We start from the raw sequence: 20,535 nt of genomic DNA, 5'->3' as shown, positions 1-20,535 counted from the left end.
TGGCATCCAGTCACGTCTGATGAAACTTTTTACATCAAAGATGTTGACAAACTTTTAAAAACTAGTGTTGCAGATTGATTTCAAGTATGTTCTTATTGGGATTTTTTTTTTTTTTTTTTTAACACAGCTTCGTAATAGGACTGCTGATAACATCAGTACAACTTAATTATGATGATCTCATTACAAAACAAGAGACTGGTTACAATTACATTTTTATCACTTTTACAGTTTAAGGTTGGTTGTTGTTGGGTTTTCGGCGCATCACCAACTTATGCCATATTAAGCTGTATATAATATGTAAAATGCGTGTGTTCTGTGGTCGATTCGTTGTTTGCTGGACGAAAAACCCGAGTTTCCAGAAAAAAAAAATGCTATCCTCGTCTAAAACCGACTAACTCAGCTACGTTGTGAAAAGTAGCATAAACATTCCTCGCGTTATTGATACGATTCTAGCTCGGGTGTTTTTCCATCCGGGCGGCGAGGACGATGATTATACCAACAGTGCTACCAACGGCGTGCTTATAGTTTAACCCAATATACTTTATACAAATAGTAAAATAATGCAATACACTACTGTAAAAAGATATACACAATTTAAAAAATATTGTGCAGATGATCTTGTTTACTTTGTCCGGAACGTTACAATACGAAATCCAGCAGTAAACAACATACAGTTCGTTTTAGAAACAGTAGCCATTTTCCATTAACTTAATGGTTTTATGGGATCGTTACCCATGCCCATCATTTACCGTGCCAAGATTTACGGGAAAGAAGTTTCAGCAGTATATGATATCCTATTTCTTTATATGCATCGATCAGTTTCAGACCTGTGGGAACTCAAAAATTTACTACAAAGCCATTTGAAAACCTGCCATACTTTTAGTTCTAATATATTAAGGCATTCTGGAAAACTTTCATCCTACAGAACCTCTCAGATTTAAAGCCATAAAAAGATTTCCTCTTTCACTTTCGCATCACTCATCTTTGGAAATTTCTTAAGTCTAAAATCGTCCGGACATCATCATAGCCGTAGCTTTCACACAGCTCTTCATTAAGTCAAGTTTAATGTGGCGAGATGGAAGGAAAATCTTGATTAAATCCACTAATGGAACATATTATATACGTTCCTTCATAGTTCATAATATTCTTTGAGCCAGTGACTTCCGATAAAACTATGGTAGAATGGATGTCTCACATGCAAAGGAAACAGTCCAGAAAGCATTGTATTGTATGATAAAATAAATGAATAAAATAAAGAAGAAGCCCTCATTCCATGCTTTCCTTTCTTTTCTTTAATTCAGCCGCACCTCACCTATGGAATCATCTCATGGGGTACCACCAGCCAAGAAAACCTCGCGAGAATCAACTCCATTCTCAATCGATGCGTTCGTTCAATTTTGGGCCTTCCCTGGAACGCATCGGTTAGTTCGAGATACAAGGAAGTGAGACTCCTAAGCATCTATCAGCTGAAAGCCGAGGCGATCCTTGTTTACAATGCTATGAAAACAGCAGACTTTCCCTCTCTCTTCAGATCCTTTTTCATAACCACAGACGAAGAAGAAATATCATACAATCTAAGAAATGAAGCCAACCTGAAGATTCCGCTTTTCAGAAAAGCCATAGGTCAGAAAAGTAGAAAATACAGAGGTGCTAAAAGCTGGAACAAACTTCCTGCAAAAATCAAAAATGTCACTTCACTAAATCAATTCAAGAAACTACTAATTGAACACATCACCAGGGATGTCTGATTCAAATTACTATCCACTCAACTCCTGGATTTTAATAACACTAACATGGAAATAATGTGCAAATGTTAAAGGAAGCAGTTGGCAAATAGTTTGTAAATTTCTGTGCATGTATTTCATCAATTTTGTTTTCTCTCCTCATTTAATTGTAAAAATGTTCACAATGATGTTATAAGTAGTGATGCTTTTTAAAGTCTTCTGTAAAGAAATTTATAAAAAAAAAAAAAAAAAAACTCCAATTTATTTATGTCTTTCCTGTTGAACATTACCTGTACAATTTCAAAACTGTACATTTTTCAATTTGTATATTCATAATTGTATTGTATTCATAATTGCATATTTGTATATTCATAATTTTTTAAGGGAACCCCCCCCTCAAAAGCTATTGCCTTATGTGTTCTCCCTCCCTTTTTGCTGTTATCTCCCAAAAAAGTGTAACATAAAATAGGGATAAATAAATTATTATTATTATTAGATGCCTTTATAATAAATGCGTGCTCCCAGACTGTGCGAATACGGATAACGTCGAGTATGCATGCATATAATTTTGATTATTGAGTAATTTAATCCCGAAAAAGGAACTGTACAGCTAATAAAATTAGCCGTGATACCGTTTTGTTATGTCTAACGTGAAAATATATTTAGTGTAAAGAATTCTGTTTAAGTTGTTTTTTAACTTAATTCTGCTTAACTCTCTGTTGATACAAATGAAATGTCTTGTGCCTTCATTGATGATTATGATTATGCTACCACTTAGAACACCCATTTTGATCCTCCCACTCATCTTCATCACACAATCTCACCACAGCCTAGAAGACACATTCCTCATTTTCATTCACGTTACAAGTAGAAGTTGACTTTTTACGCGGACTGACTACACAGTTACTCAATGCTGGGGTGCTCAAATCCGTAGTTTGGTTTAATTATAATTTCAAAATATGCTGAGGAAATGCCAATTCCGCCTTCCACGCAACGATAACGCATTCGATTCTTAGTTTGAATATAGTGGTTGTGTGCTATTAAGTGTTTTTGTACGTAGAATGGAATTCTGCATATTATATTTCAGGTTTACACTTTCCCATATCACTTTGTGGTCAGGCGCGCGGGTGCATAAGTACACGTGCCTTGAGTGACCCGGGTTCAAGCCCGTGACTGCTGAATACGGTGCTGTTTCTTGTATTATCTCTACCTTGTGAACTCCTCTGATCGTGTGGTCGTCCCGGAGTATAAACAGACAATTTATTTATTTATTAAAGAATTTAAACAAACCAAAAAAAAAAAGGCGAATGCAAACTAGGTGTATTCAGAAGAGAACAGGTGCCATTCTCTTCTTTTCAGTATTAACGACATTGGTTTCCTATATATATATATATCGGAGCCTTGTCATTGGGTTAAATATGTTCTGACTGGTGAGACCCAAAAATTGACCCATAAATTGGATATTAAATATGAGACTACAAACGTACAATATAATGACTTTTTACCAATTACAGCGAAAGTTACTCACGTATAATTTGAATCTTTTCTCTTATTTCAACTATTAGTTTGTCTCAAATTTTTAACTTTAATACAAACTAACAACCTCATCGTTCCTTTTATCATTCCACTCCACAAAGAATAATATTTAGAAAATGTGACATTTGTTTGAACTATGTATATAACTTTCAACTCTTCTTTTACACTGTGAGTACGCTTACAGTTACTCAATCTCCAGGTTTTTGAACTTTAAAATTTATCAGGCGTGCGTCGTCTAATACGTATATTGTTTTCTAGTGTAGCTGTTAAAATCACTTTAACAAACTTTATTTAAACAAACCAAAAAAAAAAAAAAATGCAAACTAGGTGTATTCAGAATAAAACAGGTGCCATTCTCTTCCTTGCAGTATTAACGACATTGGCTTTCTATATATATATCGGAGCCTTGTCATTGGGTTAAACATGTTTTCACTGGTGAGACCCAAGCGGGGAGATAGGGAAGGGGACCAATAAATGCTGCACAAGACTAGCAGTGGGACGGGTGGGCCTCTCGCTACTCCGCCTCTGTGCGGAATTTGGCCAGAAACCTGCAAATGGCTCTGGAGCTGTTTTTTGATGCAAAGAACGCACGCGTGCACACACGCACTGCAGATTGTATTGGCTGTCGCAGGTCAACGTAAGTAGACAGATTTAGCAGTAATTTGCATTATCACTGGTTCCCTTTTCTTATCGAAGTATCAGAATTCGACCTGTATTGTACTATATTAAAATGAATTCTTAGTCATTTTAGTATTATAAGAATTCTGCGTTAAACAGGAATCTAGTTGACATGCATCGCTTGTGCAATATTTTCTTCATATTTTGAGCAATATCAGCTATGGCATTTTTTCCATTTTGATTTATTTTTACTTGAATAGTGCACAATAGGTGATAAACTAATTAAAGTGTACGTCATGTGAGGTAATAACACGATGTGGCTAATAAGCAGATTCATTTATTCTTTCAAGATAGTATTTTGGTAACAAAGATGTAATGGGAGACATGAATTAAAAAAGTGATTGGAAATAAGAAAAAAATCTAATAAGAAATATCTACAAAGAAACTAGAAGTGTTGAAAAGGAGTATAAAAAATATTCGTTAGGAAAACAAAACAACAGGATTGTGTGTTGTCAAGTCCTGAGAGAGAGAGAGAGAGAGAGAGAGAGATTTTACTGGATATCAAATATATGGCTTCAGTGTTCAATAAATTCAACTAGCGATAATCTTAAAATAAATAGGAATCTAGTTGACATGCATCGCTTGTGCAATATTTTTCTTCATATTTTGAGCAATATCAGCTATTGGAATTACTGAAAGAATGGAAGACACTATTATAAACTTTGGAACAATGAAATGCCCATAGAAGTAAAAAAATAATCAATCAGAGAAATCACCAGTAATACACTCACTAAAGAACACAGATCCATACATGGAATCAATTTCAGAAGAGGATTTGAATTAGAATTAATAAAATCCAAAAATAGGAAAAGTTCAGGCATAGATGGAATTCGTATTGAGTTAATTAAATATAGAAGTGAGAAGTTAAAGATGAAAGTACAGTACTGATTTTTCTTAATACGGTATGGAGAAAAAGTGAACTCCCTAATGAATGGAAAACAGGAGTGGAATTAATTTACATAACGAAGGGATCTAAAGAAATTTGTGAAAATTATAGTGGTATAACACTTCTATGCAGCATATACAAAATTTACACAAACATCTTAAAAACAAACTTCTAAAATGTGTGGAAAATATTTTAATTGAAGAACAATCGGGTTTTCGAAAAGGTCAAAGCTGTACTGATTCCTCTTTATTTTATAACAAATAATTAACAGGAGAAAAGAATTTAACCAGCCAATCGTCCTGCTGTTTGTTGATTATAAGCACGAATATGACAAAATTCACCGTCCTATTCTCGGGGAAATTTTATGGTGTAAATTCACAATTATTATCAGCAATTAAGGTTTTATATGATAATACAAATGTAACAATACAATTAAACAATTTTAAATTTTAAAGCAGAATTAAAACAATTGGAAGAATTATGACAAGAGTGTGGACTCTCCTTCATTGTTTAATCTATACAGTTTATCAATAATGTAATAGAAGATTGGGCAAAATTGCACTCTAACGGGATTCCAATTTCAGCACAAACAAAAATCTCAACTTTACTATATGCTGGTGACTAAGTTATTTTAGTTGAATCCGAGATAGAATTACAAAAAGCAACTCACAATTTTTTTCAAAATGTACAAGTTAGTGCAAATGCATCATTTCAGTACATATCCAACTACTTAAATAGTTATAAATTGGCATCATTAAGTATATCTCATATTGTGAATACCTTCATACGAGTTGCCATGATATCGCACTACCTCGAATAAGTAACACTTCACCATAGGAGAAGACTATTGTTACTTATTCTCAGCAGATACCACCCCTATACAGTACCGTTTCGGAGCTTGTTGGCTCCTCATCAGTGAGTGGGAAGGTACCCTGGTGTTGCAATGATGACAACCCAGTTGTGAAGAATAAAGAATATGAAAGAAGAATAAAGAATATGAGATATACTTAATGATGCCAATTTATAACTATTTAAGTAGTTGGCCATGTACTGAAATGATACAATTGCACTAACTTGTACATTAGTTAAACTCTTACATAACCTGAGGCTTTAGCCCTAAACTATATCGTAATCTTTTTAAAATTAATTCATTATTTGGTATGGAAATATCATTCCAAAAAAAAAAAAAAAACAAAAAGAATAAGCACAAGATTGTTTATTCGAATCTCAATTCCGCGATGAGACCAATCCCTCACAATGACAGTATGCCACTTTCCAGTACCTCCACAGCATCGATTAGCTTCTTTAGAAAATGAAATGGATTGCGATGAACGTGGGATTAGCGAAAACCTGACAACGTCAGTCGATGAGTACACACCCGACGAAGGGACACAGCCGCTGCAGATGCTTAACCAAGATAAGTTGGATGCCTTCATTAGAGATATGGCAATTACCAAAGGTGAAGATGAACTTCTTGCCTAGAGAATAAAGTAGAAACACTTTATTAAGAAAAACGTCCAAGCCCGTGTCTCACTATAGAAAAAAAAAAAAAAACCAAGATTCAGCGACATTCTTTACAGGAAACTGTGTGCTCTGCTATTACTATGATATCAATGGAGTTTTTAGGGCATCGTTACAAGTAGGCATTACATCGGAATGGTTCCTCTTCATCGGCTCCTCCCAGCGAAGTTGGAAAGCTGTTCCTTGCATAATGGGAACTTATATCCCTCCATTTATTTAGTGGTTTGTTTTTCGTTCTAAACACCGTATATTTTGATTTTTCTGGATTCAGTATAAGCTGAATTTTTTGAAGCCAATTATGCATCACAGAAAGCAAGGCAGAGATTTTGAGTTGAAGCTCATTAGGGTCTTTATCTGTGATTAGGGTGGAAATATCATCGGCATACGCTACTAAGTGAGAAGATGGAAGAAGAGAGAGAAATTCATCGATGTAAAGAACAAATAGGATAGGTACTCCCTGGAGAAATAACAGTTGTCAGAGTATGATTGATTTGTTCTTACGACAAACGGCCGATCGGTAAGGTTTTCAAGGAGAAGGTTAATTTTCCCTCTCAAACCAAGGTTATTGAGTTTGTTAAGTAGAATAGCATGGTTTATGCAATCAAAAGCTTTAGATAAGTCAAGAAACAGTGCTATATCATAGTGACCCTTTTTAAGACTATCAATAATCCTTGAGCAGAAGTCAACAGTTGCAAGATCAGTGGATCTTTTAGAGCGATAAGCATACTGTTGTTGATGGATGAGCTGATTTTCTTCAAGAAAACCCTTGAGTCTGCTATGAAGAATTTTTTCGAGTAATTTTGCAAAAACTGAGAGTAGAGCTATTGGTCGAAAGTTGTTGATGGAGTTACAACGGTTTCCCTTTGGAACAGGAATGATTATTGCTTTTTTGAATTGAGAAGGGAATTTACCAGATTGAAAGGAGGGATTGAATATATACTTCACTGGCATAAGAATTGAGCTAAGGACCTTTTTAGCAGAGACAGAGATATTTCATCAAAGCCAGGGGCTCCCTTTTCTTTCAATCGATTCCCTGCTTCTAAAATCTCTTGATCGGAGAGAGGAACGAGAAAAAAAGTTTTTGTCTCTGAAGTCAAGTTCGTCTTGAAAGAGGTTATTCACATTTGAATTAAAGTGGTTACAGAAGGCAGTAGCTTCTTTTAGCTCGTCATCTGAAATGAGTACTTCGTTTTCAACTACATCTCCAACATAGCTTCGTGATTTCAGTTTCCTTCCCGGTAATAGTTTGTTCAAAACTGTCCATTTTTTCTTGCTTGTTATGTTACCTGTAAGATGAGAACTATAGTATTTTCTTTTCTCTGACCGAATGCAGTCGGTGACTTTGTTTCTGTACGTTGTGTATTTTATTTTATCTGACTCGATTCCTGTTGCTCTAGCAATTCTTGCCAAGTTGTCTCTTTTCTTTAACATATTACAAATCTTGTTTGAGATGAACGGGCATATTTTCCCTCTTGTCCTGGTGGCCTTTTTATTCCCTGGGCTCCTGATATATGACACGTATTTTTCATAGCTATTTAGGATATGCTTAAAAAAGCAGTTCGTTGCAATTTCAGGATCACTTATAGCAAGTACTCCATCCCATGTTGACTGCTGCAGGTCATGACAAAGCTGATTGAGAGAGTCTGGAGTGACAGATTTGAAAGTGTGCATGATCTCTGCTTCATTTATTTCATTTTTGATTATCATTAAGATGGGACAATGATCCGAAATAGTTGTATCAAGTATTGCATACGTGAGAGAGCATTCCCTAATTGCGAAGTCAAGAAGGGAATTGTGGGACTCTCCCATTCTAGTCGGGATATCTCCATCAGTAAGAACAGAGACTAGGAGGTCTTGCACCTGAGAGGATGAGCTTTGAAGAATGTTAATATTAAAGTCACCAATCAGTAGAAGGCTTAGGGATTTGCTTGTGAAATGAGATAGAGTGTTGTCAAGAGTTACAAGGAAGCTGTTAACTGAAGCTGAGGGAGGTCGGTATAGACACCCGATCACCAAAGAGGCAATGCGGAATGCGGATAAAAGTGAGTTCACAAGCTTGATCAGGCAGATTTGAGATAGGAAAGGCAGAGCATCGCAGATGACTATGAACATAAATAGCAACTCCACCACCTTTTGAATCACCTCTGCAACTTTGAAAAGAAAGTAGTCTGGAATTTGGATTGAAACCTCAGGAGAGAAGCAGGTTTCAGTAAAAACCATCAGGTCTAGATGCAGATTCCATGATGTCAATTGAGCGAGGATTTCATCATTATGTTTTACAAGACTGCGTGCGTTCATATAGAATACAGTAATTGCATCTTTTGATGCTGCAGTAAGGCATAAGTTGTTTGGCTTAATTGTTGGCAAGTGACAGGGTAGAAAGATGTTTTCACAAGAGTTAGTGTCATTGAAATTCTGGTAGGCTGAAGAGACAGATGAATCATTTGTAGACGTTATTTCCTGTAGAGATTCCTGGATATCTGAAAACCGCACGGATTGTCATTCATGCTCACTTGTTTCGATAGCTAAGTCACTAGCTGGTACTAGGGCCAGGGACAGGGGGTCGTCCGTAGAAAGGCCGAATGATAGTTCCCACAGGCCAACAGTGGTCCTTCAGTAATTCGTCAAAGTCTGTTTGCTGGCATTGAATATAGAAAGAGCTGTACGACTCTTGTTTAGAAATCATTTTTATTGCTTTTGTTTCTCTCTGCAGCTGCGTTCTGATGTGCTGCTCTACTTCTCGATCGCAGAGTTGGGGTTCGAGTCTCGAGACAAAAAAACCCTTGGTTCTGGGAATTGCTCTGATTGTAGAGTTTGTGGCTGTTCCCACAACAGGAGGAGGATGTCGACGTCTGCCTGTGTGATTAGAGGCAGATAGATTCCGCTGTCTTCCGATGAGATCTGTTCGCCGCCTAAAGGAAATGACTAGGAGTGGATTTCCAGTTCGATTGACGTCCTTAGATGTTCTCTGAGACTGACTGGGGATAGGAGCATATACTGGAGGGTATGGAGGTTTCTTTATAATAGATACGTAAGTGGCTTCTGCAACAGGAGCATGGGTTGGCTGGAAAGTGGAATTTTCCATGGGTTTCGTCCAATTGTAGGTAGGACTTAATGACCTGCTGGAGTTTCGAATAAGATCTGTAAAGTCCGAAAGTTTCTTTAGTAAAGTATGATTAAATTCACGCAATTGCGCGTTTTCCAATCTGCTTTTTTTTAGTTTCATCAAGAACAGAGACCATCATGGATTTGTGAGTGTCCAAGATTTGAAAAATGAGTTTTGTGGTCAGCTCATTTAGATTTTCATCTTGTGAAATTTCTTGGTTAAGGAGGTCAGAGAAGGAGTGATTTGTCTGCTCTGATGCCACGTCATGAGGTATGGCCTCGGATAGCCCATTCTGACGAGTATCCATTGACGATGAGGGACAGTTCAAACACTGAGGTTCATCATCGGGAGGGCTTGAGGGATCAGCTGGGCTGGAGCTTAAGTTATTTTCATGTTTCGTCTGCTTTTTCTTTGATTACCTGTGATTTATACAAAAAGGGCCCTTCCACGAGTCAATCGCTGCCTGTGACATGATAAAGAAAATAAATATATTTTCTTTATCATGTCACAGGCAGCGATTATATGTTCTAGCTACTTATTATTGTTCTATCATAGTTTTTTTTTTTTTTTTTTCATTCATCTCATTTACTTTCTAACAGCTCCTTTGTTGAGTCAATAATTTCCGGTACATTTTTAGAGAATAAATTTCTAACAGCTGATTGTTAATAAATTATATGAGCAAAAATTTATTAAGTGCGTACTCTTGTCTTCCCTTATTTCCCACAAATTTGTCTTCAAATAAAAAAAAAAAAATCTTATAAACTATTCATGAATAGCCTTGTGTCTTTATATTTTCCAATGTCTGTGCCACTGGTATTCCTGCCATATATCAGTGACACTGAAACTGTGGTACAAGGATACCACAGGTTCCGCGAGAAGGTGGACCTTTGCTCGTCACATATTCCACCATTAGGTTACATAGCAAAGAGACTATAAAGTCATCAGTCACACTAATTCGAAGAGTGATAATCTGAGACATTTTTTTCTCTTCTATTTTGTATCTTAGTAGCTTCTAGAAGCCAAGATATAAACAATTATGTATCGGACCAAATTGCGTAGAGAGAGAGAGACAGATTATTAATTATATATATTTTTTAAATCTGCCTATTTTAAAACAGGGAAGAGTAAAGTGGGTTAGAAATATTTTTGTCGATTACAATGTTTTATTATTAAGAATAATAAAACAAAAGAATATTTAAGGTGGGGTTGAGTAATCCACTCGTAAAGCTGATAAAAAAGGTGACCCCACCGACACTCATAACAACAGACCGATTTCTATTTTAAGTGCTTATGTCAAAATATTTTAAAAAATGACAAATTATGGAGCCACCTTAAACCAGTCATTTGCACTGAGCAGCATGGGTTCAATCGTGGACGCTCAAGTACGACTAACAATCATGGTCATTTAATGCCTCTCATTCTGGTACCCGAGTCATATAGGAAACTTTTTCAGCAGCGCTTGAAAAATCAATGAAAAACAATTGTCATTTATATCGACTTTTCCAAATACACATTAGGATCATATGGTGTTTGGGATATCTAGTATCTTGGATTGAAAGTTTTCTTCAGGACAGGCCACAATATGTGGCAGTTAAAACTCAACTATCAACTCCATACCATACACGTTGCATTCGAGAACTCCTCAGGGATCTAATCTGAGTTTTTTTTTTTTTTTTTTTTTTTTGCTTTTCACAGTTTATGCAGAATGCATCCCATCAGTAAGTATTAATTGTAGCTTGGATCTCCACTTTTAATATTAATTTAGCATTATTCAAAAACAAACAGTACAGAGTAACGAGAAGGTTAATGTCTGATCTATGCTGATGACATAAACTCTTTTCAACAGCAAGTAATAATGAACACTGTGTCAATCTACAAATGACCATAAATAAATGGTGTAACCAGTGGTTGCAATCTTAAATCCTCAAAAATGCTGTGGCTTGCTATGTGGGCAGGCATAAAGTCAGGCACACATGTATGACTACAAACTTCAAGACTTTTCCATTTCCAGTACTGACAGGTCAAGGACCATGGAGTTACTTCAGAATCTAATGGGCCATTCCATAAATATATCCGCAACATCACGAACTCAGCATACAGATTATCAGGTTTCATTAGACGGAATGGATTCAAATTCACATCGGACTTGTAGTTCTCTACTCATCATTGGTAACACCCATTCTAGATTACGGAAGATGTCAGAATGTCTCAAATTACATTCATCAAATACCTCTGATAAAGGAACAAGATCAAATATACTACTCCGAGGATTGTGCAGACTCATGCGAGGATTTTAAACTCAGTTCTTCTTACAACAGGAGAAAATATAACGACTTACATTTTCTTTATAAACTTATTAACTTCAAGGTGGATTGTCCGGCATTCTTGAAACTCTCAATTTTAGCGCTTCTCACTTTGTTACACGAGATTCCTCAACGTTTCGTCCACGTATACAGAGAACTAATTATGGATAGCATGATGTGGAAACCGAACTCTACATGGCTTGACTTTCCGATGTTGACTCCTCCTCAGAAGTGCCCTTAGGTGTATTAGAAATGAAACAAATGCCTAAACATATTATATTGTTAATATTTTAATTATTATTATATTAAAACTAATCTTATTCTAAATGTCATATGTTCAATAATATAATATTTCTCTTGTAAACTAATATTTATAAGCCTCAATTTCTGTATATTTGGAAAATTCTGTATTTCATTCGCATGTATTATGTATCAACACATTACATGTTTCCCTATATTATATATAACTGCTTAATTGCCCTGTGCTTCTATGCTTAGACAGTAAATAAATTTTCTGTTTATACTCCGGGACGACCAAACGGTAAGAGGAGTTCACAAATAGAGAAAATACAAGAAACAGCACCGATTTTAGCAGTCACGGGTTTGAACCCCGGTCACACAAAACACGTGTACTTATGCACCCACGCGCCTGACCACTCGACTACGGCGGCCGTAGTTCTATATATATCTGTAAATAGTTCTGGTGGCTGATTAGTAGAGTTTACCTGCACGTTACCTTGTAAATAAATAAATAAATAACAAATAAGTAATTCCTTTTAGTCTCGGCCGTTACAAGAACAAAAGAGAACTTATTTATTTACATTTGTTAAACATAACGAAACGTATAGGTGCCCTCAAAACTCTCTATATCAGGGTTTCATGTACCTCTGGTCCTATTGGGTTGTCTCAAAGATAGAACGTATGTCTAAATTCATTTAGACATAAAAAAAATACAGTCTTAGTAGAGAAGCCTTAGTAGGACAGCATTTCCTGTATATGCGTTAAGTATTCAAATACGAGCAGTTTTTATAAATCCGAAAAAAAAAAAAAAAAAAAAAACACAGTAAATCACAACTAAATTGAAAATGTTCGAAAATAACAGAAATTACAAAAGATAACAGAAATCGTAGCAATGACAATATCGAATGTAAGAGCACTTTAGAACAACTTTTATAGATTCTGTATACATCAACACAGTGGTTTTCAACCGGGGTGCCGCAACAAAATTCCAGGGGTGCTACGTAATTTGGGTTTAAGTTACTTAAACTTGTTGTTATTATTTTTAAATGTATATGTTTATTTCATTATAAAAAGGTGTACAATATCTTTTTAATTTTGTGGTGATCTACATATTGATGTTTACTTAGTACCTCTATATAAAGAATAAAATTATTATATACTGTATATATATATATATATATATAATTTGTATTATGTAATGTAATTTTTATAATTATATTATTGTAATATCTCTCTCTCTCTCTCTCTCTCTCTCTCTCTATATATATATATATATATATATATATATAGAGAGAGAGAGAGAATCGGATCTAACAGGCAGAAAATTGAGTAGGGATGCCGCAAAATAAAATAAATGAATTAGGGGTGCCGTTATTAAAAAAAGGTTGAAAACCACTGCATTAACGCAATGGATTCTCTATATATTATTGCAATAGATTCTGTACATAAGCTCCATTTGAGGTGGAATGCTAAGGTAATATTTTGGGTAATAAACACTAAATAAGAGATAAAGTCGATGGTCTGCAATTTACAGGTGATATAAATTTACTTATGTTTTGAGATAAAGTGAAGAAACTCACTTGATCTCAAAAAAAATGTAAAAACTCATTTTGTATCCATGAATGAAAAATAAAATAAAGGTTGAATATGATACAGCCCTTCAAACACTCTGTATCCGACGACATTAATCTCAAGAATAATGTCGGATACATCTTTTAAATAATTAGCAACACTTCGACAAGCAATCAAGGGACATCATACTGCATGTATGAAAAAATCAACAGGGGTGAAGAAAACTAAAAAAAAGCAGTGCAGGACAAAAACCCCTATGAGAGAAAAAAAAAAAAAAAAAATCCACGGGACAAATAATAACATGAAATCTTTAAATCATAATTTTTATTTTTCTTGTTATTTGTAGTTTATGAACACTTTCTCGCTACATGTAAAATATTATATTCATTATATCATAAGCCTGCAATAAATAAGGCATTGTAAGTATTATACTGTGGCATACACTTCATTATAAATTTATAGTTCACTGTTTTAGAAGAGGACAAAATTATTTACACAAACATAAAAATTAACATAATAAAAGGAACATCATACCGCACGTATGAAAAAATCAAACAATTAAAGCACAATATTGAAAATCCCATTAATCGTTAAGGTTCATTAAAGTTCACTTTACTTCCACCTGATGCTGTGACCTATATTCCACCAATTCCTCCCATTCAAATAATCCAGACATAGGTTCTTCAAACGCTGTTGACACTCCTTTGTGGCACGTTTGACTCGTTTTCTTGGAGGCCCACGGTCAGAATCCTTAATCACGGCTGTTGATACAAGAGCCTGATCCTTTCTAATACTTTCGATGGCCGGGTTGGGTGGTCAATGTCCCAAAAGCCCATGGAAAGCAAAATTCCAACTCTCGCCTAGGTTGTTGATGCGAACTCCTCATCAATGGTTGTTTCATGGACATTCCATAACTATGGAAGAAACAGGGGAGGAATCGTTCTCATGCATACTGGAGGAAGTATTCCATCAAAAAGAGCTGGTGGCTGGATGCGACAAGTGCTGAACACATACATGCTACTGAAAGAGTCCACTAGGCCTTCCAGACCTTCAACGTCAGATATATTTTCCATCAGAAAATCCATCCCAATCACCAGTCTATAGGTAGAAAAACCAGTCCATTCACCATTCAACAAAAATGTTTCACTCCATCACCACTCCTGTATGCAGTCCTAAAATTTGCACCTCTCTCCATGTATTTGGGTCAGATGGTAGAAACAGCCATGAGATGACACATGTGTCCCAGGACTGTAGAAATAGTATTGATCATTGCACGTTCAAATTTGGTCATCACAGTGGTAGGATCTGGATTTGAATCCCAGATTACCACATTTATCTAAGATTACCTGAAAGAGTTTTTCATAGGCATATTGAGACTTTGCAGACAGAAAGGTGTACAATATGTTACAGCAGACAGCCCAATAGAAGCTCGGGTTATGTATAATTGCTACAACAGTCTTAGAGCTGTTGCAAAAGTCCCATCCTCCATAAACCATGTGGTACTGCTGGCTAAATGTTCAAGTGACTGGTTTGTTACAAACAGTGGCGGATTCAGGGTAGAGACACCGTAGTTTTTAGGAGAATAAACACCAATCGTTTAAATTCCCTTTAGCTAAAAAAAAAATTTTTTTTTCATTGTTGACATAGGATTATATATTTTTGCATGTGGCTCAGCTATTTTCGACTGACTATAGCTGGCAACACTGATGCTGATGTGATCGCCATTCTAGTTCGAGGCGTCACGCAGTTTGGTAATGCGTAATGTTTACTTAAAGTAATTCAGAATTTAGCTGTGTGCCTGTGTTCGCCAGTCACACTTCTTTTGTTCTGTACCTTGTTTGTGTACAAATAAGGCACAAAATCGTGCCCCTCCTGTCATGTTTTTCTGGATCCGCAAACACTAAATTCTCTCTATCGACTCAGGTCCATTATCATAAATGAGGAAATTCTGTAGCCCCCTATTGTTTTCCATTCACTACTGATATACTCCGATTCTTGTAGAGTCCACAGGACCGGCGGTAGGGTTTTTTCGCCCCTATGCAGAAGTGTATTTGGCGCACTTGAAGATTGTAATGAATACTACAATTTTGAATAAATAGAAATTAAAATACATTTTTTAAAGATTTTATTTACATCGATTACATTCTCACTTTACCGATTTTAATTGTTGCCACCACGTTTGAACCGGTTTTAATTGTTGCTAGATTTGCCACTTGTTTTGCGTACCTAGCCCTAACGTTAGCACTGGACTCGTGAGACATTTACTTACAAAACTGAAAATGTGGTATTAGAATGTAATTTGAACAGTTTTTTTTTTAATTAATAGTGCTTAATTATTTCTATTATAATGCAATTTGAACACAATTTTTTTGAATTAATTATTTTAATAGTGTTCAATGTATTTAGAACGTAATTTGAACATAATTATTTTTAATTAATAGTGCTTAATGAACAAAATAATATTATCCAAACTGAAACTATAAAGTGCGGTTTTTGAAAAGTATTCATGAATTATAATATTTAATTTCACTAAGAAACACAGATTTCTAATGATTAAAGGTTTTTTTAGTTAAATTAGTAATAGAAAAAAAATTCTATTATAATTTACTACATCTGGTATTTCTCTATTCTTTATTAGATTTTTGTAATATATTACATCTGGACTTTCATAATTTCTTCAAAATTACTTCAGGCATCACCCTATTACTACCTACTGTTTTACCAGGAACCCTACTAAAGGGTCGGGTAGGTACGCTCCCGGTAAATCCAAAGTATCTCAATAATATGCCTTTTCTTTCTGCTTGCTAACTCTACATTTTATACCTCAAAATCTATTAGAGTAATTCGAGTTGCTACTGCTATTCTTACTCTTCATCATTTTCGCCTTAATTCAGCAAGAGCCTTTCCTTTTCACTAATAAAAAAAAAAAAAAAAAAACAATATGTAATTTATAGTGGGCACTTATTTTCTTTCATTATTTTTGATGCATTCTTTCTTTATTTTTGACCCACGGCTATTTGTCGGGCTAGCTGTTATTCTGCCAGATTGCCGCTAAATTTAACATAGATTGCTGCTATAATTTTAGAGCATTTTGACCTAGACAATCTGGCAAATAGCAAAAAATAGCTCTAACCAATTATTATTGATAGGATGTATTGAGGGTGCTAGCCGTCGTCAATATATCCTTTTTATCGGTAATTTGCTTCATCATCATCATTTTATTTTTATCTTTATTGTATTTCATTCATTTTTATTATTATATCATTTTATTTTATTAATATATGTAAGTGTTCAGCGGGCCGTAAGGCCAAAAGAACCTATAAATACTAAGATAGCCCGTGTTGCTATACCGTACATTGCTATACCCTAGAAATAAACATATAATTAGTAATAAAATAAAAGTATATATAAAATTGCTTAAAATAAAATAATGATTATATAACTAATTATTGATAATCGGATACACTGAATGACACTTTTTCGAGGGCTAACACCATTCAATACATCCCACCAATAATTAGCAATCCTATCTGTTTCTGATTGTTATCTGCCTGTTTAACTAGGTCTAAATAATTAAACGTTTACATATATTCCAATATTTCATAATAGATTATATATATATATATATATACACTGTGCTGCCTCTTTATTAGGTACACCCCTGTTGTGCACACAAATGATTTGTCCCACAACGTTGCAAGGCACATGACCACAGTTGTGGATATAAATGTAGCAGAAAAACATTTCTAGTATCACTTAAGCGAACAAACCGTAGCAAGAATGGGAAAAAGGAGTGATATAACGGACTTCGAACGTGGCATGGTAGTAGGTGCAAAACGTGCTGGAAAAAGCATCTCTGAAACGGCAGTTCTCCTGAACTTTTCACCAAACACAGTTTCAAGGGTGTATCGAGAATGGTGCAACGAACAGAAAACATCCTCTCAACGGCACTCCTGTGGAAGAAAATCGCTTGTTGATGGTCAGAGGAGGATGGCTAGAATTGTGCAAGCAAACAGACGGGCCACAATGTTGCACATCACGTCAGAATACAACCTTGGTGCGCAGAACAAAATAACGTAACGGACCACTAGTCACACTTTGTCGCAAATGGGCTACAACAGTCGACGGCCACATCGCGTACCTTTGTTATCAACGAAGACCAAGAGAGCATGCCTCCTGTGGGCACACCAACACCAGCACTGGACTATCGAGGATTGGAAAACAGTTGCTTGGTCTGTCGAGTCAAAGTTCCTGGTGCATCATGTTGACGGAAGGCTCAGAATTTGTCGAAAACAAAATGAATCAATGTACCCGTCATATCTGACGACTACTGTGCAAAGTGGTGGGGGCAGTGTTATGGTGTGGGGAATGTTTTCTTGGCACACGTTGAGCCCATAGATTCAAGTCTTAATGCCACATCGTACCTAAACATCGTTGCTGACTGAGTGTATCCGTTCATGTTGACAGTTTATTCTCAGTCAGATGGTTACATCCAGCAGGATAATGCGCCGGTGCACAAAGCCCGAATCACTATGGAATGGTTCCAGGAACATGACAATGACTTTTCTTTGCTGCAGTGGCTCGTTCAGTACGCGGATCTCAATCCCATTGAACATCTTTGGGGTGAGCTGGAAAGGGCTGTTCGCTGGGCCTACACCTCCGTCGAATCTCAAGGAACTGCGTGACACATTCATGTCTCCATTCCTGCACAACGTTTTCATTATCTTGTTCAATTCATGGCTAGACGAATTCAGGTTGTTTTGAAGGCTCAACACGCTATTAGGTAGGTGTGCCTAATAAAGTGGCTGCACAGTGTAATAATTCAGATGGGAATCGTAAATGCGATGTGTAATAATATAAACAAATGAAATTTAAGAATACTTACATGTCCTTCAAAAGATAAATATCCATAAGTAGAAATCTGCCTAGCTGTGCCTAACGAAATGCAAACATAAAATAAAATGCTTACATCAGGCCAATCAAAATGTAAACACATATAATAAATTTTCAAGCTCATTCATACCACGTGTACAATTACCAACACCTAGTCAAAGGCTGGTATGAAAAAAAAAAAAAAAAAAAAAAAAAAAACCTGCGACCTGGATATAATTATAGTCTATTACATTACAAAAATTTCAGCTATACATAAAATTAACAAAAATTGGTAAAATCATTTATATGTTTCCTGAAAACATCTTGAGGAGTTACGTTAATATGTAAACTGGATTATAATTTAAAAACCCATCTTTGGAAATCAATTCAGATATGAAACGGAACAACGGCTACTAGTCTCACGAATAGACTGAACTTAAAAAAATTTAAAGTACTTACCCATAAGTCATATTTAACAAATTAAACATCCTAAGTATTAATATTAGTATTATCAAGACAGTACAAAATAGCCACAGGCTTTTGCTGCACCGAGTGAATAAACTCGGTGACATAAAATAAAATAAGAAAATAGAAATGATGCTTTCACTCCTCACATAAGTAACGATTCAGTTGCCGCTTGTATTTCCCCTCAACTACCAGCAGAGTAACTTCTTCCAACAGTCAAAGACTCCCTAGGTAATGGAACACTTCCTACAGTCTAGTGTAACCCACTCCCCCTTTAATTTGAATATATGACCCCCTTATTCTGGAATTCTTTATAACAATGAAAATTCGCCATCTTTCATTTTACTTACCACTCTCAGAGTCTTATAAACATTAATCATGTCCCCTCTAAGGCAACTGTAGCCCACATAATCGGAGTCTTTCCTCTTACGGTCACCCTTTTGCCGAACTCAACATGCGAGTTTCCCCTCTTGGCACTCTTTCAAGAAGCTCAATATTTTTTTTTTCAGATGAGGTCTCCATACTTGGAAACAGTATTCCAAATGCAGTCTTACACTTGTCTTGTACAGCGGATGATATATCCCTATCTGTATAGGATATTATTGATATATCATTGATAAGACACTGCTCAGAAAACTCGCCCACAAATCTTGAGTTAATCCAAAAAGACTTTCAATATATAATCCCTTCTATTATGTCTAAGCAGAATTGTCAGTTGAGCTTTGTTTGTCCACTAGAACGACCTTAGGATACATACCACAGGATATACAAACGAGGAACACATGACTCACAGCGGAAATGCCTGCAGGCATTTTCCGTGAGTCATGATGTCATCGGACTTTGCATTGTAGAGGATTTTGTAACAACATTATTTAGGTTAAAAATAAACTTTAATAAATAGACTCTTGGTTTTTTAAGGAGTCCTATGTGCTGTAATGTAATAACTAGATCGTATGTATAGCTTAGCTTAATTTTCAGCACTCACCTCATAGTAATCCGCTTAGCTGGTGGAGAGTTTTACCACATACATAGTGGTTATAGGATTCTAATAACTTACAGGGATTATGGGTTTAAAACTAAGTTATGGGCTATAAAAAAAATTAAGAAAGGAAAGTGCACCCTCCATTCTATGGTTGCTTAATTAAATTAAATTAAATTAAATTAGATGAAGAAAAAATAGTTTTAAACCCATAATCCCTGTAAGTTATTAGAATCCTATAACCACTATGTATGTGGTAAAACTCTCCACCAGCTAAGCGGATTACTATAAGGTGAGTGCTGAAAAATTAAGCTAAGCTATACATACGACTTTAATAAATATTACAAAATTTAAGTCTACAATATATTACAGAATTTAAATTAACAAAATAACAAATAAATTAATTTTTTACCAAAACTTTATTCACTAGTGAAGTTAAAATAAACTTATCGAAGTTACAGGAAAGAATACCAGAAATATATTAGAAAAGTTAAGGATTAAATTTGCAAAATATTGTACAAATGAATTTCACAATATTATTGAAAATAAAGTTACAAAATTACTGAAACATGATTTAAAAATTACAGAAATTAAATTTAACAAATTTTAAAGAAAAGTTTTTTCTACCAGACACCTGATTGTTAAACCACTTT

The sequence above is a fragment of the Mastigoproctus giganteus genome, chromosome 5, assembly GCF_048544385.1.
Source record: "Mastigoproctus giganteus isolate SK-2022 chromosome 5, ASM4854438v1, whole genome shotgun sequence".
NCBI classification, from domain to species: domain Eukaryota; kingdom Metazoa; phylum Arthropoda; class Arachnida; order Uropygi; family Thelyphonidae; genus Mastigoproctus; species Mastigoproctus giganteus.
This window is presented reverse-complemented; position numbering follows the sequence as displayed.